Genomic DNA, 14,640 nt, shown 5'->3' with positions numbered 1-14,640 from the left:
CCATTTGTACTCTCACCTCTTGGTTCCTGACAGGACAGCACCATATGTCAGCCATCGATACAGCACACATAGCACACACTTTCCCCAACCTGAAACTAGAGCTGAGCCATCAACAGCTCATCCAACCACTATATCAGATCAACTCCTTCTAGGTGATGAGACAGATGGTAATCCCAGTGGAATCTGTGCTCATGCACCCCTGGTTTCACAACTTTTGTCATAAATTAATCCCTCAAACACAGTGTTGTAGAGGATGTTGTGCCAATAAATAAGGCATTTTGTAAGCCCCAAATTCATGGTGCTGGTGGAGGCTTTGCTGGCAGAGAATTAAAATGCATTACCATTGTAGGTTTAAATTCTAGCAGGGATGAACTGTTGCCATCTCTAGAGTGGAAGGGATCCAATAAAGTTAATCTGACAGCAAATGGCTGGCTGGTCTCCTTGAAGGATAATATATCACAGACTCAGGACCAGGCTCTACTGTTGACAAGCTGGGCACTCAGAAAGGAGCAGGGTCTAGATCTGCATTAGGGAGAGGGATCCCAGTCTGCTGTACCCACGGCTCTTCCCAGCCATGGTGTCATATCTGTTCATGCACCAATCGTCCAAACAGGGGACCGCTAAAGGTTAAGGATGGAGTATAGTTCACACTCACAGAGCAAACTAAGCTGTCCAGTTGATTGCTGAGAGTCTTCTATTCAGAGAGTGCTCTTTGGTGGGCACTAACAAGAGACAATGATCTGCATGCTATATATCTGCCCCCAGAGATCCATCCACTTGCCTCTTTCCCCAGATTTCCTTGTCTCTGTTTTCTTTTTTTTTTTTTTTCTTGCTTTACCAAAGCCCCTGACAAAAAGTCATTTGCTACTTCCCAGTAGTCTATGCATATCCATAGCTCAGGCCACTTCTGCCTCCATATAATGTAATGTATGAATTGTTCTGTTTGGAGCTCTTCCCACTGGGAGGATGTCCCTTTAGGGATGCGTTCCTTTAGGGCGAGCTCTGAGTGCAGCTGTAGTGTGACAACTGTTCACTTATGGCTGCCATCAGTTTGCCACCTTAACCCACATGTGAACCAGGCCAATATTTTTTTTTTTCTCTTTAATCAGCACAGCTATTTCTAGCTACCATCAGATCTGCTGGTTCACATGGCCTGAGATTCCAGGAAACTTGCACAACAGCCTTGGCCTCCTGAAGACCTTTTTATTTATCTGGGCATCATTTAAGTCCAATAAGTATTTGGTACACTTTTCTCATAAGGCCCTTTGTAGAAGGGTAGGTAGAATGTTTATAATTATTCTTATGTCATTAAAGAGTCCTTTCTCACGGGCACTCACCCTCCATTTTAGCCAATGGTATCTGGGTCTGTTCAAATTAAATACATCCAGAAATTGGGTGCAGGCCCTGGGTTTTGCATTGTGACAGTTGATGTTAGGAATCTGCTCACCATGTATTTACTGGGGAAAAATCTGTGTATATATAGACCTTCACAGTTCAACCCCTGTTGTTCAAGAGTTCAGAGTATTGACAAAAGACCACTGGGAGGATGAGAGAATGGAAGTTGGATAAGCAAGGAAGTGAAAACAAACTTTGAATTCTGGTTCAGCCACCATGTCTTTGAGCAAGTTACTTAATTTCTGTGCTTCACTTTATCTGTCTGTAATATGGGGGGATAACAGAGACATTGTGCAACTTTGGGTTTTTCTCACTGAAAGTGGCCGGTTTCTCTTCATCAACCTTTGCTGCCTCATCCTTTAGGTGCTTTAGGTCAAATTTAGCCTTTGTTTCCTCTAGGAAGCTTTCTCCGTCCTCCCAGGGGTTGAGGTGGCCTCCAATGTCTTTCAGCCACATGTACCTCTCCTACAGTAGCTGTTGTCATACAGAATTGCAATTGTCAGATCACTTATCTATCTGCTCCACTAAGACCAAACACTTTACTGGGGCAGGGATTATGACTGTCCTAGCCCATTTAGCACATATTGGAAAAAGTTTATAAATTTCATTGAACTCTCTTGTAGATTGTAAGGGTTAAGTGAAGTAATGTGTGTACAGCTCCTCGCAACTTAAGTGTTCAGTAAATAGTAGGTTTTAAAAAGCTCCATTATTTTTCACATCTTTATCATACGGCACAGTTCCTGGCATGTACATATTTGTATCTCAGTAAACACTTGCTGAATGAAAAGTTCAGGACAGACATGATAAGGTCCTTAACTACGTCTGCCAACACTGATTTCAACTGCTGTCAATTTTCCTTTCAGTATCCTAAATGCTGTCCTCTGAAACTCCAGTGTGTATTAAGTTCTTATTTTTTTAGAGGAAGCAATGGCAAAAATAAAATAAAAATCCAAGAAAATAATTGTAAGATGCCACTGTAGAATGGAGGAAAAGGAGAGGTAGTGGGAAACCATAGAGGTGCTGTGAGGTAGTAGGGCTTGGGGTGTCTGTATTTTCTTTCTTCCTTTCTTCCTTCCTCCCTTCCTTCCACTATTTGTTTGTTTCTTTCTTTTTTTTTTAACTTTCACTTAATTTTATTTTGTTTCGGAGTTCTACTGAGTTGTCTTCAGACACCTTCCTTTCATATCTTAAAAATTGTATCATAAGGATGTTAGGAGAGAATTCAACAGCCTAGGGGGTCTCAATAAAATAAAGCACATAGTTCATATGATACGGAGTACTTTCTGAATTTAGAAGTTATCCCCCCGGGTGAATGGAGGAAAACTTACACTTGAGGGTCCCTTTGAATAAATGGAGTTCAAAACTTCTCAGTCCCTCCGTCTTTGTTCCTCTTTTCCTGGGTTCGGAGGCCACCTCTACCGCAGGGCGCACCTGCCACTCTCACCGCCGGCCAACCGGCGGCTCCAGCCCGCAGGCGGCTCCGCGGAAGGAAGAAGGGAGGGGCTCTCAGCTGCCAGTGGGCGGGGCGGGGCGGGGGTGCTGGGGGCGGGGCCAACGGGCGCGGGCGGCTGTGCGCGCTGCCGCCGCTACCGCGGCACCGGAGTGCGGCACGTGTCCGTGTTTACGTCCAAGTGGAGCCTATGTCAGCAGCCGACTGGCGACATTGTGACAATACTGAGGCACAAAGTTTAGGAGACGCGACCCTCCGTCAAGCCAGCTCCTGGCTGCCGGGAAGAGGAGGAGGGGGGGCGGGGAGATCGGCCTTGGTACTAGCGGTGGAGACACACACACGGTTCCCGACCACATGCCTGGCCCCACGGAACCGCGCCTCACCTCCGGAGCCCCGCAGGTGCAGCACCGCGGCCTCGCCCCAGGGGGTGGCTAGGGCTCGCGCCAGGCGCTGCGGCAGCTCGGGGCTTGTAAACAGATACCCCTTGCACGTGACCGTGTGAACTACATGCTCCTGGGGGCGTGTTCTCTTTCCCGCGAGCTGCGCCACAAAGAAGCGGGGCGGTCGGAAGGCAGAGAGGCGGGCGAGCAAGCAGGGAGAGCCCCTCAGCGTTTTAGGATGGCCGAAGGCGCCTGGCGAGGGTAAGCGGTGGAGGGCGGGGGTGCTGTTGGGCACGGCACAGCCAGCGGCTGAGTCCGTTGGCGGGCAGGGCTGGTGACCCTTTCCCCGGGGCCTGGCCCTGGAGCCACCATGTTTTTGGCGCTCAAGGAGAGACTCCAGTTGGACTGGGTGGCCTGGAGGCTGCATGTGTTCTACAAGCGGAAGAAGCACAAGTTCATCTTCATCATCTCCTGGAATGAGATTGAGGGCAAGTTTGCCATAACCTGCTAAAACCGGATGGCCCAGAGGCAGAGGAGCGGCACCAGCGGTCAGGTGGGTGCGGGATGGGGCGCCAAGCCTGGCACACCCATGTCCAACAGGACCTGCAGGCTGTGCAGCCCAGCAGGCAGGGGTTGGCCTGGGGCCACTGCCTCAGTGACCCAGGGCAGAAGCCCTGGGCCCCAGAAGCTCCCGTCCTGGACCGAGGGTGGCTTTCCATGGAGCATGTGCAGCCTTCGAGGGGACCTGCTGCCCTGAAGTTTGTCTGGAAAAGAGGTGGGAAGCCCTCTCTGGATCCCAGTGTGGGCCAAGTCCAGCCCGATCCTGAGCACATCTGCAGGTAGAGATGTGCCTCTGTGGCAGCCCCCTTGGCGCCTATGGAGGCCCAGGTGTCCTCAGTGTGGATAGTGAGCGCCTGCAGAGTGGTCACCTAGATTGAGGTGCTAGAAATGTTGAGGGAGGATGAGGCGGATCCGGCATACCCGGGACTCACAGTCACGGAGCAGCGGACGCCCGCTGTGGAGCTGGAGTCTCCGCCAGGGCGTGAAGCTGATCCGGGCGCTTCTTCCAGGATCTGCGCTCAGTGCACCAGCAGCCAAGCCCTGTGAACTCGCAGCTGGAGCCGTGCTTGCTGATATTCCCCGAGGAGATCTTGGGCATGTGGACAGTGCTGTTTGGGGGCGTCCCGGAGGTGACTGAGCAGGAGATCGCCACTGTTACTGTTACTGGGAAAAGGGAAATAAGAATTACCTCGTTTCTTAGTCATCCCTCAAAGAAAGAATTTTTAACGAGAGAAAGAAAGTGTGATATGTCAGATTTTTATTAGTAAAATGAAAAGGTAGTAAAAAATAGTACTTTCCCAAGAATTGGGAGCTGGCCAATCCAAGAGAGGAAAAATGGCGCTGCTCCTTTGTTTTTCTGTCTTATATCCTGTCTTAGGGGCATTTGTGTGTGTGTGTGTGTGTGTGTGTGTGTGTGTGTGTGTGTGTGTGTGATTGATTGATTAATGGCTCAGGTTCTTTGAGTTAACAAGCTGATTGACGACTCAAGTTCCTTTTGCTCTGGTTGATTGACAGCTCAGGTTCCTTGTGCTCTGGCATGCCCATCCCCTTTTGGGCAGGTTTTTACCCATGAAGCACATAGACAAACCAATGGGAGGGGGCTCAGACTGTAATGTTAATTACGTTACAATGAGCATTGATTCAAGTTACACCGGGTCCTTCTCTTATATGCAGCTGCAGCATTTTGATTTTAAGTGGCTTCTTTTGCTGGCCCTCATTTAGAGAAAGCGAAAATTTCTGGAGTCCCTTATCCTGAATGCATACATACTGTTATTTACTGGATTGTTCCTTCCCCCTTCCTCTCCCCCTGCCCAGTGCTCATTTCTATCTAACTACCTAACATCGTCGACTTCAGGTCTACTTGGGCCACGACCTGGACACCTGCGGATGGAAGATCCTCTCCCAAGAATTCTTCACGGAAACCCACGACTGGGAGTATTATGAACCCTTAGCGAGCTGCAGCAGAAGGACCAGGAAGCACATCCAGGAGGTAAAGACCTAGTCTGGGCTCCAGTCATAGCTTTTGGTTACTCACTGCCGAAGGCTGGAGCCTAGGCCTAGGCTGTGCGCTTCTGGGACACTTGTTTTTCTAGACAAGGGAAAAGGAAAACCTGCTTGTGTGTTTTCAATTTCTTGTCCACTAGATGGTGGATCACAGTCCCTTATCCTAACAACAGAGTTCTTTCTCACAGGTTTGCGTTTCTCTCACAAAGCCCACACTGGGCTTTACACGTGGAAAGTGCAAATTGGAAATCATCCAATAAGTTACTTTTTTTCCCCAGGCTTCCCCTTGTAAGACAGAAAGCTGAAAGGACATTAGAGGAGAAGGTTAGGGAGAGATGAGAAGTGAAGAAATACAAGGTTTAGGGGAGCTAACCTGCACTTCCCAGGAAGCCATGGGTGGGCCCACCACACCTGTCACTCCTGCTTTGGCTCTGGTGACCTTGTTGTCACTGCACTACTCCCAGGAGCACAGAGGAGAAGGCCACGGAGCCTCCACCAGGGCAGCGGCGACTGCTCCTACCCGCCAGGTTGCCCTGGGAAACCATGGCCACTCCAACCTGTGCTCAGAGAGGTGAAAAGACACTAACCACTGTCCCCGGTGTCCGTGAATCATGTGACCATAGTGGGTCATGTGACAGCCTGGGGGCTGAAGTCCACCCCTTAGACCTTCTGGGAAAGCACGAAATTCAGAGGCAAATGTAGGTGAGGCCTGGATGCTCGCTTCTTGCTCGGGACAGCAGGGCCAAGACTGTTCTCAGACCCGCTCCTCAGGGCTTTAAATTTGGGGTCACTCCCGTCTGCTGCCCCTGCTCTGCTGTGGGTGTGCCTTTTTCCTCCCTCCGAATTGAGAAACTGCACTTTCTGGGGCAGGGGACAGTTTGCATGAGTTCTGCCTTTGGCCCAGAATTTGGGGCCAAGACCTTAACTGCCCCCACCCAGAACAACAGAAATGCAAATGATGGGGGTTGTGGGGTGGGTAAGGAGTTATTGTGCAGATCGGGCGAGGTATAGTCCACGTCTCCACACCTCCCACCTCTGAGAAAGGGAGCTAGTGTTGGAGCTGCCTCAGGGAACTATAGTCAGGTTGGTAACTCAATCCCAAATGGGCGTTCAAGATTAAAAAAAAGTTCTTTATATTCTAGTTGCAGTTTTCTGTAAGTTTCAGATTGTTTTAAACTAAATAAAAATAATTTGTGGTTGTAAAAGGGAAATTAATCATCATTCTTACACATGGGTCTAAAAAAAGAGCTTAAAATGTCACTAATATGATGTGTTTTGCAATGATAATGTAAGAAATTAAAATCCAGTCATCTAGAGATCACAAATTAATTTATTAAAAATGATCCTGGAATTACATAGCTAGAAGTTTTAAACTTTAAGAAGCCAAAAAGAAAACTCTACATGTTACCAATATTTGCATACCAAATTTGTTTTAAATTGCTATTTAAAACAAAAACTATGGTAGAAATGTCTATGGTTTATAACACTGGCAATTCATCTCTGGGGTAGACCGGCTTCTTAAGAAAAACATCTTTAAGGGCGTTATGGACTGAATGTTCACACGTTGAAATTCTATTCTGCCCCTCCACCCCCCTTCCTTTTCATCCCTATGAGATGCTCAGATGTACTAAGAGGTGAGGCCTTCGGAAGGTGATTAGGATTAGACGAGGTCGTGAAGGTGGAGCCCTCCCGAATGGGATTAGTGTCCTTATAATTGTCATCAGTCTGCACCGCTTTCCCTCCTCCCCTCTCTCTGGAGTGAGGCCAGACCCAGGCACTGAGCGAGCAAGACTGCGAGCTGAGATTCTGGAGCTGCTGCCACCACCGCCAGCATGAGAGCGAGGGAGCACCCGAGGGACCCAGCCCCTGTGCGCTGGCCCAGCCGAGACCTGCGCCCAACCTGGGGCCAGCGGGAGCCACGGCCTCCCGTCTCCCCACTCCCCTCCCCGCCGGCAGCGGCAGCTGCACACGCCGGAGCCCGAGCCGGCGGCCGGGGGGGGCCGGGAGGCGGCTACCTCGGGCGGGGCTCGTCAGCGGCTCCGCGGTGAGAGGGCGCTGAGATGCGGCTGGAGCTTCTGTCTCATCCTGGGGCCTGGGGCAAGGGACCCCCATGGTGGAGGGAGGGGGTCCCAGCCTCAGCGACACCTGTGGGAGCCGGAAGCCAGGGTGGCGCCGAGCGGAGCTGGCTGGATCCCCCACCTCAGTGCCATCTCCGCCACCCTTCTGCGTCTATAGCATCTCCACCCTGAGTATATGAGCCGGGACCCCATGTTCGGCCACCACCCCCCAGCCAGGGGTGTGGGCGGGGACCTCAATATGAAGTAGTGGCCCGGGCAGCGGGATCAGCAGGACCGGCGCCGCCATCCTTTCCTTCTCTCGCCCTCCCTTCTGCCCCCTTGGGGGTCTTCTCCCTCAACCAGTCACTGGACCCTGGCTCCTCGGCAGGACTCCGGGAGGACGTCTTAGGGCCCCACCCCCCCCAGCCCCGAGGGCGGCGGGTTTGGGGGGACCTGGAGGGCCGACTGCAGCCTTCACCCAGAGGGAACTTTATTAAAATCAAAATACAGAGCATCCCAAACCTGACTGTCCATGTACAAGTGGACCAGGCCCGGCAGAAGACCCAGCCTGAAGAGGCCCAGAAAGAGAAGAGGAGGGAAGTGGGACCGTTGCCTCCTCTGCTCTGTTGGTGTTGAAAAGACCTGGGTGGCTGCCCCGCTTCTTCCTCAGTAAGGCGCGGGCCCTGCCGCAGCTGCCGCCTCCATCCCGAGGAGGAAGGGAACCAGCCCACCTACAGAGCTCTGGCTCTTCTGTAAAGTGTGAGTGGCTCTAGGAAGGGGAGTTGAGGGATGGGGAGGGCGAGGGTGCCTGTGCATCCTGCGGTGTTTTGCAGATGTTTTCCTGGAGTTTTGGGAGCATATAGATGAGCGGGGTACCTGAGTCCTCACTGTGGGCAGAAGGTATCAGGCAGTCCCGTGTTTTGTAACATTTTAGTTCTCTGTGTGTGTGATACGCAAGCCTGCAGGTTTCTTTTTGTGGAGTTCTGTCTTTCTGCAGAGTGGACACTTGCATGTTTCTGGCCATTAATTGGTAAAAGGAAACTGAGGAAGCCAGAGCATATGTGCGCACAGAGGACATCTCTGTGTATGTAGCTTTTCCTGGTACATCGGGTGGGAAACAGCGCTCTAGGTTTTGTTTCTGGGCAACTCTTATTTGGGTTCCCAAATGGAAGCCTCTGACTCTGTGAGGCCCTGAAATTAAAATTTATTTTCTTTTCTGCATTCTTCCTTGAGAGTTTTCATTTCGGCACAGGAACTTTTTACCTTCTCATTTCCTGGGTGCAGTTCCTGCGTATCAGCAGGACGTGGTAACAGAGATCAGTTACTCAGGAAACTTGGGGTTCTTAGGAATCATAACTGATTTGGGGGAGAGCATTTAGTACTTTAACCAGTTTATTAAAAAGGTATTTCATTTTTCCTTAGCCAATTTTTTTTTCCCCTGGGTAACATATGTCCTAATTGACAGCATTTTTTAATTGGTGGAATGACTTGTGACTTATTTCAGTTGTCTTCTCTATCAAATGAGGATGATTTTTTATCCCCCTTTGTTACTTTAAAGGAGAAGTCTATAGAATCTTTGATTTGTATTTTAAGTATCCTCTCAGAGTGGCAAATTAAGGTGCAGGAAGATAATGAATATTTTGTATATTTACGCAGACTTTAAGGGTTAGGCATAGGTGGAATTTTACATAACAATGCAGACAGTACCATACTGAGGATCACAGGCCCCTGGACAGCTGTGTGGGCTTAGTCCTGAAGCCACTGCTGAGAGAGGCTCTGTGGAGTGAATGTAAGCCTGGGTCATCTGTGTTAAATTTTCCATTCAGGACCTTGATCAAACTTATTTAAAACTTTCTCAAACACTTTTTAGCCTGTACTTTTTTCTTCTGAAGTGACAAATTCTACAAGTTTATTAGCCCTCATTTTTATTAGGAATTCATTTATTTATCCCAAACCTGTCTATTTAAAGTTCCAGGACAGATCCTGAGCGTGTGTTTTGAGAAATGCTAGAACGAGCTGGAGTTCATCTTTTCCTGGTTTTATAGATTTTCACTGTTCCTCTTTACCATCATATTTCCTGACTCTTTTTGTCTGTTTTACAATCACTTTGCCCTCCTCTGGAACTTCTGCAGCTGTTTTATCCTTATTTATATGCCTTGTTCTTGTTATGCCTTTGTTATGAACCTTAAATTCTGTCTATTTTAAATAGACACTGACATTAAATTATTGTGTAATGGTTGTAATATTAGATGTGAGATCGAAGACACCTGTTGCTTTATCTGTTATTTTGTGACCATGAGGAAGTCATGTATCCCATGTTTCACAAAGATAGGAAGAGAAATCTAGTCCTGCATAGGCTGCTTTTGGGAGGGAGGAAGGGAGGACAAACCAACAAAATAGTTTGAGTGTAAATTCTACTCCATCAGAGTTGCTTACTAAATTTAAGACTTTTATTGCTTTTACTATAGATTGGCTAAAATTCATGTCAGTGTTTTATTGCGTATTTATTTAGGAGCAAAGAAACAACAAAGTAATTGGGGGTCCCTGCCTTTGAGATGCTTTTACTTATGAATGGCAGAGACAATGATACACAGACTGCACAAAACTGTAGGGAAAGGGAAATGGACCAGTTTTTAATCTGTGACCTCTATATGACAGAAAGTGATTGGTACATTATAGATGTAAGTGTGTACATTTTTCATTGGGGAAATGTTGATATTGGACTACACAGAACATACTGGAGTGTCTGAGCCAGTGGAAGAAAAGAGCAGGTGGAGATGAAGTGTTAAGACTTTTGGAACTGGAGGATGTGGGAAACAAAAGTAATTAGGAAGTTGGTTGATGGGAAATCACAGGGAAGTTGTTGAGTAGCTTAGGGTCTGTTTGTGCTTGTGTGGGTATGTGTTTACAGCTCAAAGAATCAGTTGAGAACAATATTCCTGAGATGGTAGTTTTAAACCATAGAGGAGAAATTGTATTTTAAACCAAGGCATTATACCTGGATTCGGATTTTGTTTTTCTAGGGAACCAACATTTTTATACCATGGTCACTGAAGAGCGATAGAGATGGAGGAGTGAAAAAGTGCTCCCAATATATTAGCATGGTGCTAGTGGTTTCTGATACAAAGTAATTCAGAAATGGGGCAGTGGACTTTGTTTTGGACATTACATTTTCGAATTGAAGTTGGATACTGATGAAATCTCAAGACAGTAAAATTATGAGCAATATGCTGAAAATGTAGAATTGGGAGTCATTATCAAAGTATTAAAGTTTCTCAAGAGTGCTGATGGAGAGCAAAGAGCTGACAAATGGGTATTTTTACTTGGGAGAGGAGAATCTGTTGAAGTTAGCAAAGGTATAGTAAGAACAGAGATGGATGAGACTCTCCCTAAAATAGATGTTCTTAAAGTGAGTACAACTTGAAGTGGAAAAGGGAGGAACAGCCAGTCTCAGGACACATGATTATTTTTGAAACTACTGGCAAGCTTTTTGTAGGGTATGTCTCTTGAGGTTAAGTTCAGAAGAATATGTAGGATTTCACTGTTAAGGAACTTATACATAAAGGACAGATCTGTTTTACCAAATTCATGTTTTTAAAATGTGCCTTTCATTATCATACTGAGTTTAGTCCCCAACATGATGAAGTGGGGCTAAAATATTTGGCAAAGAAGGCTGCTTCTCCTGCTGGTAGGTGGTGTGTGTCTTTGTGTCCCACACAGTGGACGGGACAGCACTTTGCTGGCACAGCATTGCTGAAAATGCCTTTACAAAATCTTTTTATTAAAAAACTAACAAATATAACCAACTTGACACTTAAAAAACCCTGACATTTTTGAAGCATAAGATGCTGGAAGACTGATTTTTTAAAAATTTAAAACAATTTAAAAATTTTCGTTGTGAAGTGTGGAATTTACTGTTGATGCCAACAAGGATTGAGGATTGTGATTTAGGGACTCTATATAGCCACACTGTCTTGTGTTCCTTAGTTTGAATTCACCAATTCCTTTGTAGCTTCTTTGGCCTCTTCTTAGGAGTGACTGTTCCAATGGGAAAACATCCAGGGTAGATCAATTTAGATGGGGAGTTAGATCTAAGGTGGTTTCTGGAACAGATGCCATATGGGCAACTTCCTTCCTCATCCGCTATGTTCCACAACATTTTTATGCAAGTGAAATCATGGTTTGATGAACTTTAAAGGGCAGTCTTTTTGGGTTAACATAGTTTACTAGTAAAGGCAGTGGGAATGGTGGGACTCTGGTAGTTGGAAATGGTAACGTCATGTGCTTTGCCCAGGCAACTTTGGGATTGATATGAGATGATTAAAAAGACTTAAAAGTGTGCATTTTTGTTTGTGTGTTTGACACCAGATGAGCTAGCAGCCCATGCCTAGGCTAGCATCAGTCCAATGCTTGTAGATTGGAGATGGTACTTGGAGAAGTTTTGTGCTGCCGCTGACATCTCGTTGTGTAGAGGAGGGGTTGGCAAACTGTTTTTTTTTTTGTTTTGTTTTTTGTTTTTTGTTTTTTGTTTTGGTGAAGGACCAGTTAGTAAATATTTTAGATTTTGTGGACCACATGGTCCTGTCACAATGATTCATTTCTGCTCTTGTAGTGCAAATGCAGCCACAGACAATCTGTAGGTGAATGAAGGTGACTGTGTTCTAATAAAACCTTATGCATAAAAACTGGAGGTAGTATGGGTTTGGCTCATAGTTTATGGACCCCTGATGTAGACAACTGCCAAGTCCACCTGCATGCAGTCTGAGCATCCCTCTACTGCAAAGCTGAGATTGGCTATTTCAGGTGGCCTGTTTTCTAAGTGAGATATGTTCCTTGGGGGCTGTCTTAAAATGATTCTGCACAGAGTCTACTGTTCAAGTTACTTTTGCCTCCGTTGTAATGAAAACCATGGACTGAGGAACATGGGCAATGCCATCTATGAAGGGATGCAGCCAAAAAGTAGGGACACTTGCATTGCTTGTTCAAAGATACCATAATATAAAAGGTACCACATAGTGATATAATGGCTGTGCATCATGGCCAGAAGTGTCTTTGGAGTATCTGAAGAAACTTCTGGGTATAATTTTGAAAGATTCTGAAAATAAGTTGTAAAAAAGCACTTACTTTAGATGTGAAATTAGAAGTGCTTATGGTCTGTTTGAACCAGATGGGATTATTCATCAAACTGTAAGAACACTGAGGTTTGATACTTATGCGTCTTAGAGCCTTGACCTCCTGCAGCGCCCGGCGCGGCGTGCGGAGTCCCGCTCCGCCGTCCTGCTACCGGCGGCTGCTGTTTCCTAGGCGACCCCGCACGGCGTGTGCGCGTGCGCGTTAGAGCCCTGCCACAGCCTGTGGTGACGGCAGCGCGGGGCCTTTATTTCCTAAGTGACTGTATCTCACAAGTGTTGTTTAGAAAGGATAATTCACTTTGGTCAATTTTACATCATAGCTAGCACCACAACACTTTTTTCATATGTCAACGAATAGCTACGTTGGATGATGGTATATTTTTGCCTGGTTTCATAAATCTTATTTATCTTTGGGTTCCCAAGTTTCCGTCAGGGGAAAGGATTACTCTTCCAATAGTGACACTTGTTAGTTATTGTCAAGCCTGCTTTTACTTTACATAGTATTTCTACACATGTAATAGATACTTCAATTCTTCTTCCTTTAAGAAAGGTGCCTGACAGTTTTATATAAACTGACACTTTTAGTATACCTTTTAGAAAGAAGGTCACTGTAAAGTTACTTTCCTATTCATTAGGAGATGATTCTTTCCTTGCTCTTTTTGAAAAGCTTTCTTTCTTTTTTTTTTTTTTTGCCTTTTTAGGTAATTTGTCATTCTCAGGCTTAAGGATGGGTGGCAATTTAAAAGACACAAGGTGTTTCTCTCATATCTGCAAATATCCCAAATAGAAATGTTCCATATTGTTGACACTTTCAGTGGACCAGGGAAGAGTGGAACATTGGTTTATTTTTTCTTTTTAGTGTAGTTGAATTTTCATTACAAACAGATGAGTAAAGTTGTTTTCAAATAATGAACTCTTGCTTCTAAACCTTTCACCATTGAGACTTTTTCCCACTAAGTAGAAACCCAGCCCGTCTTATGCCTTCATGTAGTTGTAGGTTTTCCCTGCTTTCTCCTGACCCCTCCTGGGCACTTTCTCATGCTCCCTTTCACATGTGTTTAGAGTGTATTTCCTAAATCAACATGACATTTCCTGAACACTATGGGATATATATTTTCTAATAATTATACTTTTACCCACAAATATATTTAAAATTTCCTCCTACTTTACCTTCAGAATTTATGAATTATCATGAGGGAACATCTGTCCTTGATCTGGATCCTGAGAGAAAAACCAATGTATGACAGTTTTTCTAAAATATTCCCTTAAAAAGTTTTGAGTAACAATTGATTTCTCTAAAATTGTAAGTTGATACAAGTAAATACAAGATCCTATGTTTGTGTTGTGCTATCCTGCAATGCAGGCTTTTGAAAAATAATACAAATGCACAAGAGTCCTTACTGCTTGAGTATCTTATATTTTGCTTTTCCCCTATCACCTAAGGGACAGCTGCCAGATCAGTCAGATAGCATGAAGTGTCTGTTGCTTTGCTGTGTGGCCTCTGCCGCCTTTTTTTCCAGCTGAAGTTTGGCTACTGGAGACCTGGGTGGCTTCAGGCAGGAGGCAGCACGTTCTGAGCTTGTGTCTGTTGGAGCCTGAGTCATGCTGAATGCTCCTTTCTGCATGACGGCTATGAAATTAGGGAATATTAATGATGCAGAATATTTTCCTGTCACTTAGCCTTTCCTCTGAGCAGATCACCCTATGATAATACATTGAATGCATCAATATTTTGGGCCAAATGTGAAGTATCAAGACACATTGCTGGTTTATTTTTGGAAGAATGTATCTATCTTATGAGACTTTTAAAATGTCATGCTTTTTAGGTCAGTTAAGGGTCTAATAATAGACCTTTGCATGACATCCTGTATGCCTGAGAAGGACTTGCCTCACTAGTAGTAGTGGGTAATTTGCAACAATCTCGTGGTTGGAAGCACTATGCGTACCTGGAGCCAGCACCGTGTTGCTAGTTCACTTCTCATTTCCCTCATAAAATATATTCACACTGTGGAGGCAGAAGATTCATTAGTAAGGCAGTGTCATTTTTAGCCATGTGGCCTGAAATGAGTTACTTATCCTTTTTCACTATGGGCCTCATCACATGTGGATGTAAAAACCATGTCCTTCCCAGGGTTGTTAGGACTAAATGAGATAATATAAAG

The 14,640-nt window shown here is 45.8% G+C and overlaps 1 pseudogene; it reads left to right on the top strand.

Annotated features, from left to right (window-relative positions):
* Positions 1–3,492: 3,492 nt before the first annotated feature.
* The window catches only part of LOC141577166 (large ribosomal subunit protein uL16-like), a 29,065-nt pseudogene continuing 17,917 nt past the window's right edge, over positions 3,493–14,640 (top strand).

Source organism: Camelus bactrianus, chromosome 3, assembly GCF_048773025.1.
Source record: "Camelus bactrianus isolate YW-2024 breed Bactrian camel chromosome 3, ASM4877302v1, whole genome shotgun sequence".
NCBI lineage: Eukaryota > Metazoa > Chordata > Mammalia > Artiodactyla > Camelidae > Camelus > Camelus bactrianus.
The sequence above is the reverse complement of the archived record's forward strand: the minus strand, read 5'-3'. Positions and strand labels throughout refer to the sequence as shown.